Genomic DNA, 23,114 nt, shown 5'->3' on the forward strand with positions numbered 1-23,114 from the left:
CCGGTTACCCAACGTTCAGGATATACATTATTGCGTGAAGAAATTTGGTTCATAATATCTCTGATCACACCCGGATCGACCCTCCAACGCATTTTCCTCGACAAACCAAGCCTCCGATTCGATTTCGTCGTTCTTTCCACTCGTCTCGTTTCGAGCTACGTAAAAACTCCTCGTTTCCCGTTCGTATCGCGAACGTTGGCCCGCCGTGTGCACACAGTAGGTATACCAAGTTCCCCCGGATCACCGATATCGTGCAAGACAAAGTGGAATTTGACTCTAAACGAAAAATCCAAGGGGTCGGGGTATCTGAAGGATGCAGCTCACCCCGTCCCGACACTTCCAGTCGAGGAGTTCTGTCTCTCGTACGGTTCCAAGTCAAACGTCGCATCGGAATCGGTGAAAGCCGCGCGCCGAGTATCGGTGATTTTCCAGGGAAAACAGTGACACCGGGAATCGTCGCTGGAGAACAGAGAGCTGGGGGAGGGGAAGGGAGTTAGGTGAACCGAGAGGGGAGTGAAGTGGCTAGACGACGAGGATCGATCGGAAATCGATCAAGACAACGACGGAAGGCCAGCGTTATGTGTCGTTCTACCTGCGTGCACCCATTGACGACACACCGCGACCAACAATGCCAAATCACCGGATACGATGCATCCGCAAAACTTATCGCTCGACGGCCGGAATTTCCTTCCCCTAACCTCCCACCTGGTCTCGAGAGCCGAGCGTCGAATCGAATTAGGAGCCTGGGAGGGAACCACAATGGTGGATCCCCCATCCGGTCGATGAGCAGCCTCGCTTAGTCTCGCGGAAACGCGAGATTTTCCCGGGGAAATTGTTTTCGATGCGATCAGTTCTCCTCCGTTCTGGACTTCCTTTTCTCTCTCTCTTTCTCTCTCTCTCTATCCGCCCCTTGGTAGCGAGTTCCGCAGTTTCTTTCGAGTGGCGTGACTGTGGGAGAATCGACACCAGCCCGTGCCAACGCTACCATCGAGCAAAGTGGGCTGTCTGAAAGCTTTTTTCCCGCACTTGTTGGTTAAGGAGATTCTTTCACAGTTTCGACGGACACGAGACCAGCCGGGACACCTAGACGATGATAGACTCGCACCGATCGTGTTGTAAAGTTCAGATTATAATATCCAGTTTGTGTAATATGCGGAGATCTCGCGTATCCAGTAGTATAGTTTTTGTATGTATGAGAATACAAAGTCCGAAGAAACGAGTATACAGTGATATGCCTTGACGCGAACGACGACAGTGTCGCGTGGTCTTCGTGACTCTCGACTTGGAAACTGACTAGAAAGAAAAACCAAATAAAAAACGGCCAAACCGAGACCGCGTCAATACGGAGACAGTCCTTAAAACTGTCATCGACATCTGTCACTCTTAGGATCATTGTTGCATTCATTCCGACAGATTGTTTCTCGCGTCGTTAGTTTCCACGAAGAGTTTTGCATCTTGAAACTTACGAACAACGGTTTGTAAATCGTTCGTACACGGTTTCAAATTTGGCCTATCGCGGAGCCAGACTGGTGTGTTTCGTCGTGGAGCCAGATTGGTGTGTTTCCTTGCCACTTCTCCGAAAGAGACGTTGAAACCAAAGTCTACCGAAAGGATGTGCCGAAACGACTAGTAAAACCCCCGAGTACGATTCTCTTTCAAAGGGAACGGTGAGTTCTCCGACAAGATTTCGCCTCCAGTTTACAAAAACAAAAAACAACTCCAGAGTTGCCACGGAACAACGTCCCAGAGTTCGTTCCAGCTGAGGACCACGGCACTCCGGTAGTCCGAATTTGAATCCGTTTGTTAATAAATTGTAGTCACAGCCGGAGAACATGGCTCTCAAGATTCCTTAGAAAAGTTCGGCTAGCCCGAAGAACCCTCTGACGAATGTAACTTCTGAAATAACCTCACGAGTGACCATTTTAACTAATACCATAATTTTTCTCTTACGACGAGGTGGGAATAATATTCACCGATTTTACTCTACCGGTAATCCAATACACTCGTAACAGAACTTGCGGCCGTGGGTTACAGTTTCGTCGTGTCGTGAAAAACCAGGACATTCGATGTTATAAATTATCTACAAGTCATATGTGGACTCTTCGCTATTCTTCTTCTCCACGTTGGAGAAAATTCTCTTCGAAAAAAGTCCGAGTAGCGAACTCCCCACGTCGAGGAATAATCGTCAACGCCACGGATCACGGGGTATTGGACCGTCTCGAGTGCTACGACGAGGTGTCCAGAACATGTGTTCGGTTGGAAAAAAAATTCACCAAGTACGCCATAGCTGTCCTCCGGGCCAACACGGCCGAGACCGTCGGAGAAGCAACCGCGCGAAAATCCCCTCTCGTCTTCGGGCTGTCCGGTTCTTCCCGATTTCTCGTCGATGGAAAAGAATACCACAACCGTGCGGTGGCTCCTGGTCACTGGCACACGTATCTATTTACAGTGGTTCCTTCACAAGTGGTACCAAACCCCTCCCCACTAGCACCAGTGGCTCCCCATCCTCGTTTAATCCGCACCCTGGCGCTCCATCGACTTTTTTCGACCGCTCTTCTCCCCGTGCACCACCGTTCGGGGATATCCAACGGCGACGTTGGCACGTCGCAACAGTGCCCAGAGGAGATCCAACGTAGTCTGGCCGCAATCGGATCGGTAATTAAACCGACGGAGCCGGTTTTCCCGGCAACAGCAAAGCTTTTCCGGCTCGACGCCCACGAACGGACCGAGGAAAAACAAAAGGGAGACTATTCCATTACACCGTCTGTTTGATCCTGGCAGCCCGTCCGCGCTATATCGATCCCTCCTGGTCCCTTCCTTGGCCTGGCTCCTGCAACGTGAACGAACCATCGAGATCGTTTAAACGGGCCGTCACCGAACGCCTCGTCCCAGGCCGAGATTTCCTAACGCTCCCGGCGCCAATAATGTTCCACGTTCGATGGACTCGCGCGCGCGTGTCTAGTTCTCTCTCCACTTTTTTCTTTTTTTCTTTCTTTCTTCTTCTACTTTTTAACCGGTAAACTGATCGATTCTGTTGGCGTTGGTAACCGACGAAACGGCTCACCGTTGGTTCCGTTTTATCGCGTAGGCGGCAGGTGTTTCGAATATCGGACATACCGACGAACTCGATCGGTCCGGGGTCTCTTCGAGCGTATATAGAACGCCGCGTAAGTTCCCGAGTTTCGATCGTTGTAGTCTACGGAGTTTTGAATACTCCGCGCGGTATTTATCCGAGTGGTCCAACCGTGGAGCTCGGTATACACGTATACGTGGAAAGTTCGTAGCAGTCCTGGTCCGCTAATTCGACATCAACAGCTTTCGAAAATAGGGTTCATCCCCCGTCTCTCCCCTACCTCCCCGTTGTTTCTGTATTTAGTTTTCGCCCGCACTTGGAGTTTTGCGTTCGTGTTGCATCGCGCCTACGTCGAGCTGCTCCCGATTTGAAAACGTTTCGAACGTTGGTCGCGGAACTACGCGGTTTAAACGCGGCTCGATTGATCGGAGTAATCCCGGCTGGCTAATTTAACATCTCCGGGACGAGGTGATTTTCCCTTCACCCCGTTCAGTTTTCACCTTAATTCCAATTCGGAGCGGTTCGCATCAACTCGAAACTTGTCAAACTGGTTTATCCGTAGGTGGTGTCCATTTAGAATATTGGGCTTAGAGTCGACTCCGGAGGAGGACATCCAGGGTCTAGACATAGCTCAATTGATTAAAGTAATCCGGTCCAATATACGAAGGACCCAAGTTCGAGTCCTAGTTCACCGATCTGATCTCCAGAGTCTTCAGAAATCGGATCCCCGCCGCTTGACTCTGCAGTTAGTTTCACCTGATTTCGAAATTGCGAGATGTTCGCAACCTGCGTATTGGATTGCTCGCGTGGGACCGAACGTTTGGCGTGTTCGTCTTCGAACGGAGGAATCTATCGGTGAAATTTCCACGCGAACGTACGTGACACGTGCTGTGGAAAAATTTCCCGAGCTCGATAAAGACGGAGTCGGGCATCGTTTAAAATCGAGTCTGTTCGCGTTTCGTTGATTGTTAGTCACGATGAAAAGAACTCTCCGGGAAGCTGCTCGATGGGTTAATCCTCCGGGGAAACGTCACGGTTTAATTCTTCGGCGGGGATTTAAAGTCATGCCGCCCATCGAACTGCGCGATTAAGAGCTAACAACGAACGACGAGCCGAACAATTCGACTAGCCGGCTTGGATACGAAAGGCAGGAGATTTAAATGTCTGCTTAAGGGATCAGCCGATAAGACGGTTTCGCAGTCGAGTTTAATTTGACATTTAAATCGAACCGGACCGTCTGATCTTGAGTGGCTCCGTAGTTTCGAGCGCATCGACGTAAAATCACCCGGCGTCGTCCCGGGCAAACCCGGTTGTTGCGCAAACTTGAAACAATCCCGTCGATCTTCTCTCGGAATTAATTGCTACGTAATTGCATGGAAATGCGGCCCGAAGAAACTTTCGAGCACTCGGCTCGCCGATTCTTCTGCCACAGAAGCGAAGATTTTACGTAATTAGCGATGGAATTGATCTTAAATGCATCGAGGGATTCGATTCATGGACGAGTACCAACCAGAGACCGCTTCGAACAACCGTGATACCTTTAGGTGGCGCACAGAGGTGTTCTCGAGGCACCCGAGCTTCCTACCGCAAGTATGATTAGAAGAATTAAGGCGAAACGATTAGTTTTAAATCTGTGTCTTCCTACGAAATAAATCTCGTTCGGTTTACGATGTTTAAACTCGGTTATCAAACCGGACGGCAGGACACTCGGTTCGAGCGAAGGATTATCGGTGAAAATATAATTACACATTGTAAGAAAATTATACGGTTGACGGTGGAATTGTTCGTAAACGCGGTCAGGGACTCGATTCGTCGAGGGGTCCTAACTCACCACCACTTTGAATAATTGAGCTGGCTTCGAGCGATCCACGGAAGTCTTATTAAGCACAGTTCTAAGCTTAATATTCCAAATGGTCATTTCTAAATCCGTGTCTTGCCAGAAACGTCTGATTTAATCTGCGATATCTAAGTTATCGGCGCAAGCCAGCGAGATACTCGGTTCAATTCGATCGAGGGATTATCAACGAAAATTGTAATTGTACATTGTAAGAAAATGATACAGTCGGTGATGATATCGTTCGTAAATGCGGTCAGAAACTCGATTCGCCAAGGGATCCTGACTCGAGACTACTACTTTGAATAATTGAGCTACCTTCGAGCGATTCACAGAGATTTTCTTCTTAAGTTAATTTAATGCCCAAGACGACTATTCTTAATCTGTTTCTCGCCTCGAACGCCCAATTTAATCCAAAACACCCAGCCTAAGGTATCGACTTTGGCAGCACGACTTACGAAAGTGTGATTAAATACTGTAAGAAGACAAGTGCCTAATTCGGTCCAACGACACCCTAATTTAATACCCAAGATGACTATTCTTAATCTGTTTCTCACCTCGAACGCCTAATTTAATCCAAAACACCTAGCCTAAGCTATCGACTTTGGCAGCACGACTTACGAAAATATGATTAAATATTATATAAAAACAATCGCCTAATTCGGTCCAACGACACCTGACCAACTCGTCGCTTCGAAGAAACGCAACCATCTCGAAATTAACACACCTGTCGCGAATCTCGAGCAAGATGGCGCGAGCCGTAACTTAACAAAGCTCCCCGGCGCGTCTGTGCAAGAAAGACGAGGATTTGCGCAAAATTTAGTATGGTTCATCCTCACGGGGGGTATTCGAGGCGTTAAGTCGAATGCTTCACTTAAGTTGAATACTTTGTCCTCATCAACGTGGAGCCGCGCAACTCCTCCTCTTTTATTTGTCTCGTTAGCGTTTAATGCCCGAAGATTATCGTTCCCCTTTATTGAGACGCTTTGGAACGCAGAATATCCTACCCCTGGAAACGATACAGTCCGGGCGACTATCCGCGTCTCGAACACGTTGCTCGGAGCACGTAGCTCTAGCGCCGGAATCCACGAAAATATTATTTCTATGGAAACACAAATTTCAGCCGGGGCTAGCGTTACGTGGCCCTTGAATATCGTGCTTCCCCTCTAGAACTAATTACACAGTTAAAGAGTTAATTATTGCGGGAGAACGGAGCTGCAGAATGCGAAATCGCTGTACCGCGATCTACGTGCCTCGACCCGACTAGCTGGTGGACTCGATTCCACGAGTCACCCTTACCACCCTGAAGGGCGTGTACCGGGCTGTTCCCTAATGAAATCGTTACTTTGCCATTTTACAGCGAAATATGCCCGAGAGTATAACTGAAACGGGACAACGTGACCGAAGCGTTATCAATTTCTCTTCTTTTTTCCTTTTTTCCATTTTTTTCTTTTTTCCTTTTTCGACGACGACACCTTCACCAATTATCGCCAGTTCCATCGAAACTCGGCCGGGTGACAAGAAGACCGAAAGGTTCGAGTGACGCGAATCGCGACGACCAAGCGGAAACGGAGACCTCGAGAAATTTCCAAATCCCGCGGGAGCACGTCTCGCGTGTCGACGACCCTTGACGTGTTACGTGTCACCCGGCAACATGCCCTTTATTACTCGTCGCCGTTTAAACGCTCGAAAGCACGCGACGTCTCCCCGTTATTACCGCGAGACGTCGCGAGAACTTTGGGACGTGCGACGGATGAGAAATTGTACCGTCGCGGTGCGTCTGCTGCTGTCGCCAACGACCCCCGATCCACGGAAAAATTTCAGTCCTGGGTCACGTTGATAACTTACACGCTGCGAGAATACCGAAGAGGCACGGTCCACGGTGGTCAGAGATGGTTGAGAACCGTTTCGCGAACCTCCAGTGAACACGATTGCTCTAGAAGCTACTAAAAGGTTTTAGGTCTATGGTTATCACCGTGTATAATAAAAATACTGGTACCCAGTCTTGTACCGAAAGCGATTTCCACGTGAGGTCTACTAGGGAAAATGTTGAACCGAGCAATGTTGAGCCAAGAGTCGCGAAGCGTTGTAGAGTGTCGTGTCCTAGTCACGTTATCTACTTCGGCTATTGTCCAAGTATTAATTATTTATAATTTACTAAATTATACCGCAATACTGTTTAAGAAAATTCAATTGCAGCCAATACAGGATCGGATCGTTGAGGTACAGTTGACTCTTTCGATTCATAGGTACACCCCTTGACACCAGAACTACCGATAGATTCTGGTGTATCAAGGTGTTCCTCGTACGTGTCTCGGGAAAATGATTGTGGAAAAAATAGGATTATATGTATAAAGTAAAAAATTGCGTAATATCTTTTGAAAATATGCTAGGGAATTATAATTAAAAACCAGTCGTTTTGACTGGTTGGTATGTCTACTGTTGTAACAACGCGATTTAAAATTGAAATAATCATACGTCGCGACCCGACACGAACTACGGTTAATTGTTTAGATATTTTCTACGTCTCGACGACAATTTTCCAACGATCCTGTACTCGATATGTGCCCGGATAGAAAATAATAATAATTAGGTGGCTCTTTTCGTATCTTTCGAAACACATCTTTCGGACGTTGGATCTAGGAAGTATAACAGTGTCCGCATTTTGAACAACCACTTGGAGAAAGTCCGACATTACTGTTCAGAATTATTTCGAAGCACCGAGACGATTCCGATGTGTCCTGTTTGGTTTTCATGAAACATTCGCGCAGCCTTGCTCGCGTTGAACGCGACGATATAGCGTCTACGTTGGCTGGCTCGGGTTAGGTCGCTCTAAAAGTGCCTATTAGAAATAGTCGAACGGTCAATATTAGAGTTGGGAATTATTTGGAGGCACACGGACGATTATAATGCGCGCTGTTTGGTTTCCATGAAACATTCGTGTAGCTTTCTGGCGTTGAACGTGGAGAGACAGAGTCCACATTGGCCGGTCCGGGTCAGAGTGTCTATTAAAAATAATCGAGCAGCGAATATTAAAACGGAGAATTAATGCAATAAAACTCGTAGCGAAGCGTCTTTGTTGGAAACTTAGAGATCTCTTATATATTTAAAAATAATATTAGATTTGACCATCATTGGAGTTTAATAAATACGAGCCGGTATGTCGCAAGACCAACAAAGCTGACAATACTGTAGTATCGGATAATTTTAGTCGAAGAGCGAATATTAAAATGGAGAATTGTTTCTAATTTCCTGGTCGTGGGTAATGACTCCCTAACACTTACAATAAAACTCATAGCAAAGTATATTTATTGAAAGCTTAGGGATCTCCTATATATTTAAAAATAATATTAGATTGAACTATCGTTGGAGTCTAATAAATACGAGCCGGTATGTCGCAAGACCAACAAAGCTGACAATACTGAAATATCGGATAATTTTAGCACAGGTTTTGGAAAAACTTTTCTTTTTTCAAGAGAAAAGTCAGCAATGTCGAACCGAGCAATATCGAGGCAAGAGTCGCGAAGCGTTGCAGAGAGTTATACACTAGTCACGTTATCTACTCCAGCTGTTGTCGAAGTATTAATTATTTACAATTTGCTAAATTATACCGCAACACCGTTTAGTAAAATCCAATCGCAGCCAATACAGGATCGGATCGTTGTCAGAGATTAAATTCACCGAATCCACGGTATCTGTACCGTGTGGTAACGCGATCACGATGCCTCATCGTGCCCCATAGGTTGCTTGGCAAAGTGTCTATCAGGCGTGTAAGGCACGTTCTCTATTCGTGGTTTTTCACACGAGTCGTTAGATCGGGCGATCTCGATCGGGCCGCGTACAATATTAAGCTACCCCCGGAACGTTCATTTATTATTCCGTGATTTTTATCGGTGTATAAATGACTCACTCGATACTTCCCGCATGAAGAGGAAAAAACGTGACTCAGCCGGCGCTCATTTTCCCCGCCCTGACAATTTGCTCGGCCCTCCGGCATTCAGTTGAAACGATAATGTCGAATAAAAACGGCGATTCCGGCACACCTACGGTGGACCCTTTATCCGATTAGCCGTTTCGTACGTAACCGTATCAACCGGTTGCTCGAAAGGTGCTTCGGTTTCTTTTTATTTGTTTTTCGGAGGATACGTAAATGCATTCTCGCGCGGTTGCGTCGATGACCGATTTTATTTACACACATATCCACCGATCGAAAGATATTTTATCGCGAAACGATTCGACGATACCGCGAACACGTTTCTCGTAACGTGGATCGCGACGAAATTTTCATTAAACCGTATTTATCGTTCGGTTGAACACTATTGTGAAATAATTCGCAACATCGGCAACGCACACCGAGGTATCGTGCGCCATCTTGCGAGCTTTCTGGATTATCGATTTTCATTTTTATTCCGTTCTCGCCGCCTTCGCGATTACACAGACGAAAAAATACGAACGCGAAGGAACCGCGAAAATTTCCGAAAAAAAAACCCTGCCCAACTCGCCGGTGAAATAACCGTCGTTACGGGGAACGGGGTGAAGAGAAGAGAAGGGGGGGACGTCCGGAAATTTATATGACAGATTGTACGATTGTCGCACGTTTGAATGTGAATAAATATGGAAAACAGACTTAAGTCGAGCGAAGCCGGTCGCCCGTGTTCTCTGGCACGATCGACGTCGGTTCTCTCTCTCCTCCTCGTCCATTTTCCCGTTTTTTGTTTTCCGCGGATTTTATACTCCCCTTAGCAGAGGGTCGATATCGAATCACGCCGGCTATAAATTCGCCGCGTATTATTTAATTAAAGCCCGGGCTGTAATCTATATATTTATGCCGGCGCTTTTATTCGCGAGATCTTATTTACCGAGAGCCCATTTACACGCCGGGGAAACGTGTTCGTTTTTTTTCCTTTGTCCGGCTACTCTCTCCCGGCATTCGGAATATTTATAATTAAAGAAGGAGAGAAAGGAAGTAATACACGAAACACGATGAATGTCAAATGTACACGGTGCTCCAGTTTGTATAATAAAAGTACGAACCGATCTCCGGTGGTTGTCCTTACGAAATCGTTTAAACCGATTAAACGCTGCGTTAACCTTCTTTGTTTGGTTGCAACCGGTGCAATCGAGGAGCGTAACAAGAAATACGAGTGGAAAGATTTTTGACACGGTGATCTACGTGTTGACACCATCGGCCCGTAAAGTCATCGAACAGATACCGGTACGAAACAATGTATTCATTTGCACCCCATCCGGTACCTGTTTATTTAGTCACGGGTGTGGAAAGTGCACAGTGAAGAGGGTTCTCCCCGTGGAAACACATAAATCAGAATGTCCCGTGGAGCAGTGGCGAGCATCGATCCTCTACGAAGAGGAAAACCCAAACGCCCCCGTTGCCCCTCCGTCGTTTATTACTATTATTAAAACGTCTCTCTTTTCCGTGGCCACGCGTGACCAAAGGGCGCGTGAGACGAATACGAAGGGTAAAAAGGTCCCGGAGGAGCTTCTCGTTTCCTACCGACTTATGGGTTCCCCCATCGATACACATCCCCGTCCAATCGGTTCAGTGACTCCCAACCGGAACTGTCGCGAGGGCGTCACCTACGACCTGTCACGACAATTAGGTGCTTGTTAATTACGCCGAATGAATCTAGAACCGTGATTCTTTCTCCAGTAGGGAGAAAAAACGAGCTGCGCGCATTTTTTGAAAACGTTCGTCGTGCTACTGCAACGGACGAAAATATTACGCGGTTGATTATTTTATTCTCGTGTTCTATTCAGAATAAGGTATCTTACATTGCAGTCCATTGTAAGGTGTTCCAACAATGGATTTCTGTGGATGTTTTCACCATTCGTTGCAAAGACTCCGCTACCATCGGACGATGTTACAGTCAACCGTGTTTCCTCCTCGTTCCACTTTCGAGTATCATCGTTCTCTTTAAAAATCCTTTGCTTCGAGCCCAACTTAACGACGTCCAGACGCGACGCGGTTGCCAATAGCTGTTCAGAACGAACAGAGAACCGTGGAACTGGATTGGAAACGTAACATTTTTAACGTGGAACTGGATTGAAAACGTAACATTTTTAACGTGGAACTCGAACTGAATTGGAAACGTAACATTTTCAACGCGATAAAATCAATTTTTGGCTTTGAATTAAAAGTTACGATTACCTTGATTATTCTTTTCATTTGTATATCGGATTCCGTTCAATTTCTCATTTCTACATTCAAATAGCTCGATACGAAACATTGATTTGTGGTATTTCACGTATTTGAAATATTTTTCAATCGATTGATTTACTTTTCACGTTCAATTTAAATGTTCAATATTTCTAATTTATCGGAATATACAACTTGAGCAAATTATTTACCATTTAAATTCCACAAAGTTTGTATTTTCGACTTGTTTAGATTTTGCACGATTAATATCTTTAAACGTTACCATACATTTACCTCGTACAAATATTTAAACCAACCATACACGCGAGAAAATGATCGTACCGGTTAAGGATTATTAACAGTACGAGTATTGGAAGAAGCTTGCATTATTCTGCGAGAGGTAACCGTGCTTTATTTTCTCATCGTACCAAAAATTGCTCTTCCTTTTCAATTTGTTCAAAGTTCGGTAAACCAGATTGCAATTCGTTCTTCAAAATTGATTCTTCGTACATTCGTCGACAAAAATTACCCCTGCGGTACACAAATTGTCCACATGCGAGTGAATTAAACATTCCCGGTCCGTGTACAACTCGATACACAACGTGATCGGCATCGGTAAGAAGTGGGACCAAACGGTCAGGTTGAAGAACACTGATCCCGAGGAACGGTAGGGGTAGTTTACGTGTGTCTCCCTTTGTCATCGAGGTTGCCATTGCCACGACCCCAGAACTCGACACACGACACCGTTTGCCCTTTCCGCGATAGGCAACGAGCAGGTAGCCAGTCGAGATGCGGCCGAGCAGATAGCTGGCTTCGTTTATGGGCCGGTGTACGATTTCCGTAAAGCAACACCGAGGCGAAATTAAGCGAGTGTCCAGACACCGGAGGGGTCACCGCGATGACACCTGCGAGATTCCCTTTCTGCTCTTCTCGTGTTATTTCTTCTTTTTTTTTCCTTCTTTTTTTTTCCCTAGCTACTAGCTTCCATCCCCGCGTCTACTCTATTTCCCGTTTCGCCAACCCTTCGACGAAAGGGGCTTCCTCGGGGGACACGATCCTCGTCGAGAGATATCCAATTGTCCACGTGGATTTCTCTGTCTACGTTACTTTTTCCCGTGTCCGTATTGATAGCGTTTCCCGCGTCTGATCGCTTTAGACCATCCGAGGATTAGGTTCGCTCCGCGTAGGGTGTACCGGTATTGTGGACAGTCTAATGGGTCTCACCGTGGAACGGGAGTCGAAACCGCACTCGTTCGTTGCCGATATTTTCTTCGATACGAACAAAGACGAGTACAGGGCGGTGTGGTTTGTTTTGTTCCAGGAACGAACTACCTTCGAAGTAACGAGGATTATTTTATTAGTCTATTAAACAAGATACACAGATCTTTGCAATTCGTAAGAGCGAACAAATACACAATTTTCCTCGTATTTGTAATTTAACGCGCGATAAGGCTCGCACGAGGAAATTAAGCATCGTAATCGGTATCCGGGTTGAAAAGTTACAAGTAGGTGGAATTGGAGTTTAGCTCCGTTTAAACCCTTAACGCAAGGCCTTTCCTTTTTTTGTTACAATTTTCTGGCCGAAAGTAACGAAGTTTTTCTTCTTTTGCGCTACATTACGGTCCAAGTTGCGTTTCATTTCCTGTTGCGTACCAAGTATTTTCTCTTTATTAGCGGCAGAAGTGCAAAGTGCAGCGTGAAAAGTATTACCACTGTTACGAGTGGAACGAGTATTAATGTTTACGAGCGAGGAACGACTGAACATTTAACTGCACACGATACACATTTCTTCGAACTATTATTACACACCTGTAAAGCATTTTATCTTTCGTGTAGCACGATCCAAAGGAATCGACAACGCAGTAAGAATAACAAAAACGATACGAAAGTTCGAAGATCGAAGCGTTCGATTGATCGTGCTAAGGTAAAATCCATCGAGAAAGAAATGGGAAGTGTTAACTCTCTGTTCCACGAACGTTATTTTATATTTCGAAAATGTTTAAAGAGGACACTTCTCATTCGGACACTTTTGAATCAGTACTCGAACGAAACGATAAGTGTCCGAACTTGCAGAGTTACTAGATGTCCCCGTAAAAAAGCATTATACTCAAATCCTTTAAAATTCCTTTGGCAAACTTTACAGATACCTTTTCCCTTGAGATTATTTTTTCGTGCGAAATATAACGAAACGAAACGTGTCAACGTGTAAAATATACGTACCGCGCGCGACAAGTTTCGAAGAATTAATTAGAATTTTCAAAGATTCGTTTTAGATAATTCACGGTTACGGTACCGTGAGCTGACTAGCCTGGAAACTACTATAATCCCAAAACAAAGTAATGAAAAATTCTCGCCAGAAGTTTGTATATTCCTCCGTGCGAACAGATATCGTATCTCCTTCAGCCGTGGAGTCTCGAATCCAGGGAATGAGAAACTACCCTTCAAAGTTTCTGGCCCTATCTTGGTACCTTTCTAGAGAAATTTTCAAAACCGTTGCGGATCCCCAGCGAACTGAGAATGTGGAGAAGAAACTATCCGGCAGGTAACTACGCTAACTACTTGGGTGCCTTTGCCGATGTCCTGTTTCGTTCGGTTGGCTACCAAGTGGCTGGAAATTTTCATTCGTGAAAACGAAACAGACCACTCGCACCGAGACGATCCAAGTGGCTGTGACAACCAGACGATGATCCCAGTTCGTCACGATCGTCGTGTTCTCGGTTAAACGCGTGGCGATTATTAGCCCAATTAGGTCAGTCGGAAGTTTTACCTTTGATGTCCTGGCAAAGCAGATCGGTTCTCTTTGCGTAGCGCCGCTACTCCTGTTCTCGAGTTGGAATTCATTCGGACCGATTAACAAGCGATTCCGGGCTTCGTTAACCAATAAACAAACAAGCTCGAACGGCCCCAGTGAACTCACCAAACGTGTCCAACGGAGAGTTAGACCCGATCAGCTTCCGACCAACGATTCGCGGAGTTCTCGAGCTGTCCTCTCCCGCGACACACGGTCCGTCAACGTTTCTCATTGTGTCGGGCACGTTCGCCTAACGACCGTTCCATCGTGCCGAGAAAAGAAAAAATGAAAAAAACAAAAAAAGGATCACTGCCATCGTCGGAACGAGCCCAACCCACGATCGCGTCAACGTGGATGCTGCGAAGGCCTACGGAGTAGTTCCCCGCCGGTTGATTCGCGTTCGTCGTGCCTGCTGGTTGAAGTGGGAACCAATAAAGATCGCTAGGAAGGAAAAATCAATCCGTTAGCGGGCATTATCGCGCGGACCATGGGCTTGTACACGTGTACACGTACGATAGGGGGACGTGGTACACAATGCGCGCACGATTAAAAGCTTAATTAGGAGAATTTCGGCGCGGCCCGGGGCTCAGGCAGTTGACGGTTTACCAGACAAATCGAAATTGGTCCGCGTTCATTATCGGGACATCGGGGACGCTGGTAAGGAGGAACGACGTCGTCGACCTAATTAACGGCGACGTCGACTCTGGAAGCGTACCGATTCTCTTTGGAAGTTAAAGTACCCGCCGCGATCCGACCGATAAAAGCGACCGTGTGTGCGCGCGTGTAAGCTTATTCATCGTCGTGGCCACTGACACAGAGACACGCCACGCGCAACGACAACGACGAACACCACCACCATCACGACGACCACGACCACGACCACGACCACGACGACGTCGACGACGACGACTACGACGACTACGACGACTACGACGACGCCGTGACACGATGCAGGCGCCGGGACGCGTGCATCGTACTGACTCACGGGAACAAATCAGACCCCCTGCCGTTCAATATGCATGAGTTATCATTCGTAACGCACCGGGAATGAATCATATTCGCGATGCTCTCGGCACCACTCGTTAACTCGTCCCCCTCTCCTTTCTTCTACTCTCGCGCTCCCAACCGAACCCTGCAACCCCTTTGTCGAACCATACACAGATCCTTTCGACGACTTTCTGCCTCGACTTCTTCTTCAGCGAGGTTAGGAACCATGCGGGAGGGGTGATCGTTCTTTGACTCGAAACCGGTCCAAGTGGCGAGATACAGCCACCGAGGGTGCGAAGCCTCTGCAAGTACTCCCAGAATATTGGGGATGATTCGTCTGACCATCGCTTCCAACGATCGTGTTATCGACTCTGGTGCGCCGCGAAACCTGAATTAGTTTCTTTACCGAAAACTTCGTAATTTAATCAAGCGTGGGTCTGTTTCGACCCGCGTGGATCCGTTTCGACCCCCGTTCGAGAACGACTCGAAGATCGTCTTATTCACCAACCAGATCGCGAATAATTTAAACCGGAAACTCGTTCACCTTTCGAAATACCCAGTATTTCGACCCTTCGTAAACCGAGCGTGGGTCTGTTCTGACCCGCCGTTCGCGAAAGATAAGAAAATCTCCTGGACTCGCGACGAGTAATTTAAAACGACAACTGTTCATTTCAGAACCGATAGGGCGTTCCATCGAACGATAAAAATGGGAAAAAAATGGAGACGAGTCTAGTTTCGGCCCGTGCTGGGTTTGATAACAATCGTTAACAACGAGTTCGGTACTGTAAAGGAATACAAACTTCGTAACGTTCGTTCAAAGCAATTTGTTATTTATCGATTCCATGAAAAACTGTTTCACAGCGAATACAATGAAATCTCCATATTCTCTGTTCTCTGTATCAGTGGTTTCAACTATTCGTAGTTGGTCGTGGCTCGAAAAAATTATACAAAATATATAATATCCATCAGGCCGTTGTTAGAGCCGTCCGCGTTTGTTACCCAAAGCCGATGATCCTTTTGTATTGTACATCTCTAAACACGTAGATACGTATGTTATCGATCGTAAGTATTAGGATACGTGAACGAAACGATGACAATTTTTAAGCCGCTGTAATTTCGTGAAAAACAATCGTACGATAACTTACGAGGTCATTTTAAAGGTTGATCGTTATGAAAAAATAATTTATACGACATTTATAGAGACAGTGACAGTTATTGGGACACCTACTCTATTGTAAATAAAATGAGAACACTTGTCATTGTTGTGTATCGATCAGAATTTATCGAATCGTTCCGTAAATATTAAGAGAACTTTTGTACTTTTTCAGGCAGTGGAAACTGAATAAATATTTACGATCATTGATCGTCAATTTTTCTTCTCTATAATGGTTGTCCACGAGCTAATGTCACGATTCTCTTTTTATACAGATTCTTTGATTATTATGCAAAAATTCAGTCGAATATCGTTTGACTTTCGTCGATATTTTTTAACTCCGATATTTCCTAACGACTTGTTTTCTTTTTCAGCGAATTAGTTTTGCAAATTCCTGAATAAGTAACAGAATCGATAAAGACAATTTTCCCAAGAACAAGGAAAGTTGATCGCCTATTTCCATCTGGATTAATCAATTTTTTGCCAACGCCGGATTATTTATCACGTGCAGCTGAGCGTTATTCCGATAGAAAAGGAACACATTTTCCGTTGAGCAAATTGAACCAGTTTTTTTTTTAACGCTGACTCCAATCGTTCCAGTTGCACGCAATAAATTCGACAACTTCGACAAATCATAAATATTTCCCGATTTAAGAATCGGGGAACGCGTACAGAGTTACGGAAGAGGCGTGTATAATGCGTCGACTAGAGGCGAGAATAGCACATTTGAGAATCGGGTTAACGCGAAATTACGAGAATAGAAAATTAGGAGGAAGTGCCGTAAATGTATTGTTATGTACGTTGAATGTGCGAGGAAAACTGAAAACGTGTTCTTTTCAAAACTGGCTTTTGCAAATCTGCGAGATAATTATATTCAAAATTTTTTAGCAGTACTTTCGCGAACCGAATTAAAAATTCTCCAAACGTGTACCTATTTTCTCTTCAAAATTGTACACCTTATAAATTATCGAGAAAAAAGCGTTTCCTTAACGTCAATGACAAAATGTACCGTGTGCATCTAATCTTATCGTCGTAAATATTACGTCTTCTATTTTTAATATTTTCTATATTCCTCACGGAGGAACCGCGAAGGAATCATCGAAGTAAAAATCTGACACTTTCGTTCCCCCGGAGGTCACTCTAAGGTCGATTACGTTTCTATAAATAGAAATAGAAAAAAAAAAGAAAACGATAATCGTGTGCAGGTATCGTTACCGTTTTTGAGAGGCTCTCGACCACTTTCGGTGATCCAGGCTAGCCTGGCATTTGACGAGCACAATTCCAGTTGAACAATTACCGAAGAAAAATGTCACGTTTTTTTGGAGTTTTCTTTCTCCCAGGACTCCGATGATACTTTTTTCTCAGCTTCCACTCGCCCACGCCACCCCCTTTTCACTCTCCTGTTCCTTATCGAGCCTCCTTATCTCTCTTTCATTCTCTCGTCCGTCGTCTTCACACTTATCACGGTTTTCTTCCCTTTTCCCTTTCACACTCCTTAGCCACGCCATTTACATCACCATTCACGGTCCGCGTGCCCCTCTTTCTTATCGTACTCCCCCTTTCTGTCTCCTTTAATAACCACTCGTTCGCTATCTTCCTCGGACAACATGGCCGCGCTGCGATTTCTTTTCTTCGACCCCTGCCGGACCGTTGGATTCAACGAGAAAGCAACCCTTCGTCGATCCAAAGCCACCACCCACCTCCCTCCCACCGTTGCGGCAAAGGTAACAGCCGACTTCCAGCCCGATGGAAAAATGTTTCCCTCGAATCGCGTTCTGCGTGGAAAACATTTCTCGATTCTCGGTGATTTTCAACGCGCTACGAGCGGTGAGGGTGAACGCAGGCTGGTGAACGAATTCGATCGAATATGTTCTGGAAATCGACCACTGGTAAAGGGTTTCGACCAGTTCCGAAATACGGGACGAGGAAACTCTCGAGGCCTCTGACGAGGAAAAAGAACACTCCAGAGGATGGGCTGGTGGTACCCTCGATCGAAAATTAAGGAATCGTTCTATTCTTAGTCGATTCGGAATTGCAATTAGTAGCCATTTCGCGTAATGTGGTTGGATGAAACAAGTTCAAAGAAACGAAGATCTCTCTCAATGGTGTTATAATTTTGTATAGTTCGACGGACGAGAATCAACGCATTTCTGGTATATTTTTCTTTTCTTTAATATTGTCCCCCTATCTCGCGAATAATACGTATACTTCTATGGGTAATTATCGTAACAATTGTTTCCACTAGTCGTTTCGTAAATATAAAATCGTTCGATGTAAAATCGGTGAACGAAATATCAGAGTTTAAAAAAAGAAATGCGTAAAGCGAAGTTGACAGCGACGTGAAATTTATTTTCCTTTTTTTATCTTCCGCGAATAATTCTCCATCGTGAAATTCGTTTAGAATAATACTGGCTTTATATTTTAATATCGAAAGCGGCGGTGAATTTTTTTGGAATAATTTTTACCGAAACAATTTCCAAGGAATTCGATTCACCGGCGGGGGAATGAATAACGAACGAACGAAAAAATTACGAGGGTCGAAAATAAATGCAAGGCACGCTGGAGGCCATTCGTCGGGTTTCCCGACGAGAAGGTATCCGCAACGTTGGCCAAAAGGACACGACTGAAACGATATCAACCTCGACCGATCGACGTTCGTTGAAACATCCATTGGAACGTGTAATCGCATCAGAAACTAGTTCCGAGACAGCGAATATTAACCGTATAGAGACGCTCGAATGTCCAAGAAATCTGTTTCGTCGATGTTCGTTGATAATAAACCGATTTCCTACAGTATGGAGGTCGTCGTTCGTTCCTTTCTTGAACTCGTGCTCGCTCGCTCGCTGGCGTTGTATTCACGGTGACGAAAGCTCGGCGAGAAGGGCGAAGAAATTCGCGAACGTCGCGCGGTGTAGTATCTTCGTTCCCTTCGGGCATCGTATTTATTTGCCCCCGGAAATAGAGAGGCCAGAAAACGGGGACACACGTCGCGGCAAAAGAAAAGTTGTCACGCATCGGACGGTGAACAAAGCCGCAATTCCGCGGGAGTTGGGAAGCGCCGGCAACTTGCCCGTACAGAAAAATTCCCCTCGTTGCCGGTGGTACAGATGCACCACGGGCGCATCGGTCGATGCACCAGAAGCGTAACCGCGCCGATAAAAGCGGCGGTGGGCTGCCCCCTCCGGGCGTTCGCGGAATAATTGGATCGGTTTTTGCAGCTGTGAATCACGAGCCACGACAATCGGAGGAACAAGACTTTTTCTTCTCCCTCGCGGCTTTTCCGGGCCAGATATTGCGGCCCGCTTCGTTCTCTCCACTCCCTTATCTTCGAGGAGTGCCACTTTTTTTTTCTTTTTCTTTTTTTTTTTTTTCTTCCTCGCCGAGGACACCCCCACGCGGATCCATCCCTTGGTCGGTCTCGCGTTTCCACCCCGTTTGGCCACCTCGCCCCGAGCTTTCGTTTCGATCTCGCCGAGTTTCGAACGAAGATTGGCGTGGATACGACAGAAATGGCGGAATCGAGCGTAGTGGAAATACGAGCGGATAAAACGAGGAGTTGGACGAGAATGGCTCGATAAAGTAACGGATTCGAAAGCGAACGCCGAATAAAACGGAGAATACGTGTGTAGAACGCGTGGACGAAACGAGGGATTTGGAAACGAACGCTACACGAAACGGAGAATTTTTGTAGAATGGACGGAATAAGAAATTCGAAGGCACGACTGTCCAGAGGATGGAATTCACAAAGTACAAGTAGCTGAAACAAGGAATTCGCAAAATACGATTAAACTACAATGGTTGTAAAGTGTAAGTAGTCGAAGTAAGGAATTCCCCAAGATCGATTCTCAAACGGGGAATTTGTGTAGAATGGACGAAATAAGAAATTCGAAAGGAGGCACGACTGTTAAAGGATGGATTCACCAAGTATAAGTAGTTGAAGTAAGGAATTCCCCAAAATCCAGTGGACGGAATAGAGAATTTTTAAAGAACTGTTCGAAATTCGCGATAAATAACACCGCGAAACAAAGAATTCGAAAGAGAGACAAAACAGACGAGATACAGACTCTCAACACTTTCCGATTAATTTTCGCAATACGCGGGAATTCTCGACCGTAAACGTAGTTTCGTTGCGGTGATCTACGCGAGCGCAAACTTTCAGATTTATTTTCAGTTTTTAGATGCTCGAAAAAGTCTCCTTTCTTCCGAGAACAACGCTGTCATCGAGAATGATAGATTCGCAAAGTCGTAAAGATTCTCGGTCCCGTTCCCGACGTAGATAATTCTCTTTGTCGCGAAGTCTGCCCCGTAATGTCGCTCCGATTCGCAGTTAATGCTCATCGCGTTTAAAAGTAACGAGTCTAAAATGTCGTGGAAAATGAAATCGAAGCGTGCCGAGAGATAAGCGACAGGAACGAGGCTTCGTCCTTTTATTTCTTTCGTTGTTCCCGGGCGAACCCTCTTCTTCGAAACGGGGCTCCAAGTCGAGTTAACGACACCGAAGATTTCGCGAGCTACGTAAATTGATATTCGAAACCCGGCTGCACCGGTTTTGCCATTGCAATTTCGTTCCGGTGCTTGGGAAATTTACAATTGCAAGATTAAAATCGAAACGCAGTTAACGACGATAAATAACCTTTTGCAACGGCACCGGTGTCCGGTATGTAATTAGTAAACAATTTTCGCGTACGGTGAACACGCGAAATTGCGAATCCGGGGTTCCTTCGATGACAGTCCGGAAGTTTTACAATGCATTTAAGAGGGTACTCCGGTCTAGGCGTGCACTTCTCGAACCTCTCTGAGTTTTTAAAACGAAACAGAGGTGTCCTTTGCATCGGTATTCCGCGTGCGGGTGTTTACGCAATGTTTCCTTTCAATGAAATAATGAAAAGTTTGGAAAACGAGACGGTGTTTCCAATTTTTCTACCAATCTGGAAACAAAAGTATTTTTTATTAAAAAGTGTACAATCATGACACGAACTGGAGAAAAGTCAAAATTTTAACAAACTAAAGGATCGCGACACTCGAAAGTTAAAGTATCGTTTGTTCAGCTTTTTTCTTCGTTTTTAACGTATCAGTGAAAATAATAAAGATCGATAAACTTTCAAATTTCCAATTCAGGCGACGAAGACACGTTTATCGAAGACTTCTCCTAAATTCGAAGTCGATTAAATAAAAAGTGCCGATCGAAGCTAATCCCTTTAAACGTCCGTGACTTCGTCAATTTTAACAAACTCGCGGAAATCCTTGTGCATTGGACAATTCGAGAGGTACACACTTGAGGAAAATATTTTTAAAAGGTCGATTTCTTTTCGAAACTCCACACCGAAGTAAACCCTTAATACGATTCTCGCTCGAGTTTACATCGATAGGGGTATTAAGTGCCGGGAGATTTTCGTAATTACGTTCCAACGCTTAACGGTATGAATATTCGATAACGAGTTGAAAAAACGTTAATTCGAACGCCGTTTAAACATTTTTGTCGAAGAGGAGTTGGCTCGGTGTGTTCGCGATATTTTTAATACTTCCCTCTCCTTCTCTCACTCTCTCTCTCTCTCTCTCTTTCTCTCTTGAGTTTACGCTCGTAAACCTTAAGTTGTTAGGAAATTTTCATAAATGCATTCCGACGCTTCGCAGGACGGATCTGAAACGTAAAACGAGCAGAAAGGATAAAAGAAAAAGTGTTACGCGAACCCAGACTGCGCAGACTTTACTTTCCAACCGACGACTAGTTGAAGAAGAATTGCGCGCTGCGCTCTGCATCTAATTATGGCATTAATCAACCGCGTGTCAACCGCTCCCTTTGATTCGTTCCAACTCTGAAACTGAAGCCTGGACAACGTGAGTTCATATAACACTTTTTTCCTTGCCTTTTGCCGGGGATTCACCCTCCGACGCGTTTGCGAAACAAGAATCATCCTGTGTCGAGATTTCGCAGTGAAAAGGCTCGGCTTTTCAGCAAACGGTCGCGTTGTGTGTGTGTGTGTGTGTATGTGTCTGTGCGTGTGTGTGTGTATACGTACAGCTACACGGACCATCGCGTGGAAAACGGAGCCGTGGAAAAATGCAGCGTTACATTGGATCGGAGGAAGGTTAACAGGCAATCCGACGGAATTGTTCTCTCGTTGCGGGAAACGGGGCGCAAACACGCGTGAGAATGGCTTCGTATTCGCCGAACGATTCATTGACCGTCACGATTATGGCTGTCGCACTTCGATTCTTTGCCACCGGGGAGTTCTTTCAAACTGCATCAACGTCTCGGCTAGCTCCTTCCCTGTAAACGCGTTCAGACGCTCTAGCTTCTTCCCGAGATGAACAATTGGGTGTCTGAACGTTTCTTTAGGCGCAGAGATCGTCAGAGATTGTATTCTGATGCTGAATCGAGTCATCCAAATCCCCTCGATAGGTCTCTTCACCTTTAAGACACGTTGAACGATTGTTTCGTTTACACCTTTAACCCTTTCCACTGGAGAGTCGATCCTCGATCATCACTCGATTCGGTGTACTTCTCTCCAATTTGAGAAACCATCGTGGGTTTGGAATTGAAATTAAAATTCAATTACTACTTTCTTGTAAGATGTAAACATATGTATGAAAATGTTCCGTTTTGTATAAATTACACGATTCGAAGGATTTCATCGAGGTGCTAGTATCTGGTAGCTGAAAAGCTTCGAGTGTATAGGGTTAAACGATATTTCATTCACCTATGAACGATTATTATCATCGCGGTTCCAACGTCACCTAGACGATACCCTCGAATTTTACATTCTTGCATTCGCTATAAACAATTAACCTAACCAAGAGGTTGAGCTATCCAGGCCACCGCTAGATTCCTTCTCGTTACGTCCGTCGAAATATCATTACAGTAGTTATAATGTCATCTATCTCAGTTTACCGAACCAATATCGGAACCCAAATCATCCATTCGCTATATGCGCATAACTATCCTAACCCGAACATCGAGCAAATAATATGTAGATCCTCCGCGTCCATCCAGAAGATCTCCTTGCTGTCGGAGTATTGTCCAGATAGTCCATCGATAGGTCACTTTCCTCCACGTCTATTCGGTTGCTGATCACTTTGAAGTATTGCTCATATTCGAAGTGTCGCTTACAGAACCAAAAT

At 45.4% G+C, this 23,114-nt stretch overlaps 1 protein-coding gene across 1 annotated transcript in view; it reads left to right on the forward strand.

The window, feature by feature from the left end:
• The window catches only part of LOC143153199 (kin of IRRE-like protein 3), a 72,717-nt gene that overhangs the window by 42,768 nt on the left and 6,835 nt on the right, over nt 1–23,114 (forward strand). The window lies entirely within an intron of this gene.

The sequence above is a fragment of the Ptiloglossa arizonensis genome, chromosome 12, assembly GCF_051014685.1.
Source record: "Ptiloglossa arizonensis isolate GNS036 chromosome 12, iyPtiAriz1_principal, whole genome shotgun sequence".
NCBI lineage: Eukaryota > Metazoa > Arthropoda > Insecta > Hymenoptera > Colletidae > Ptiloglossa > Ptiloglossa arizonensis.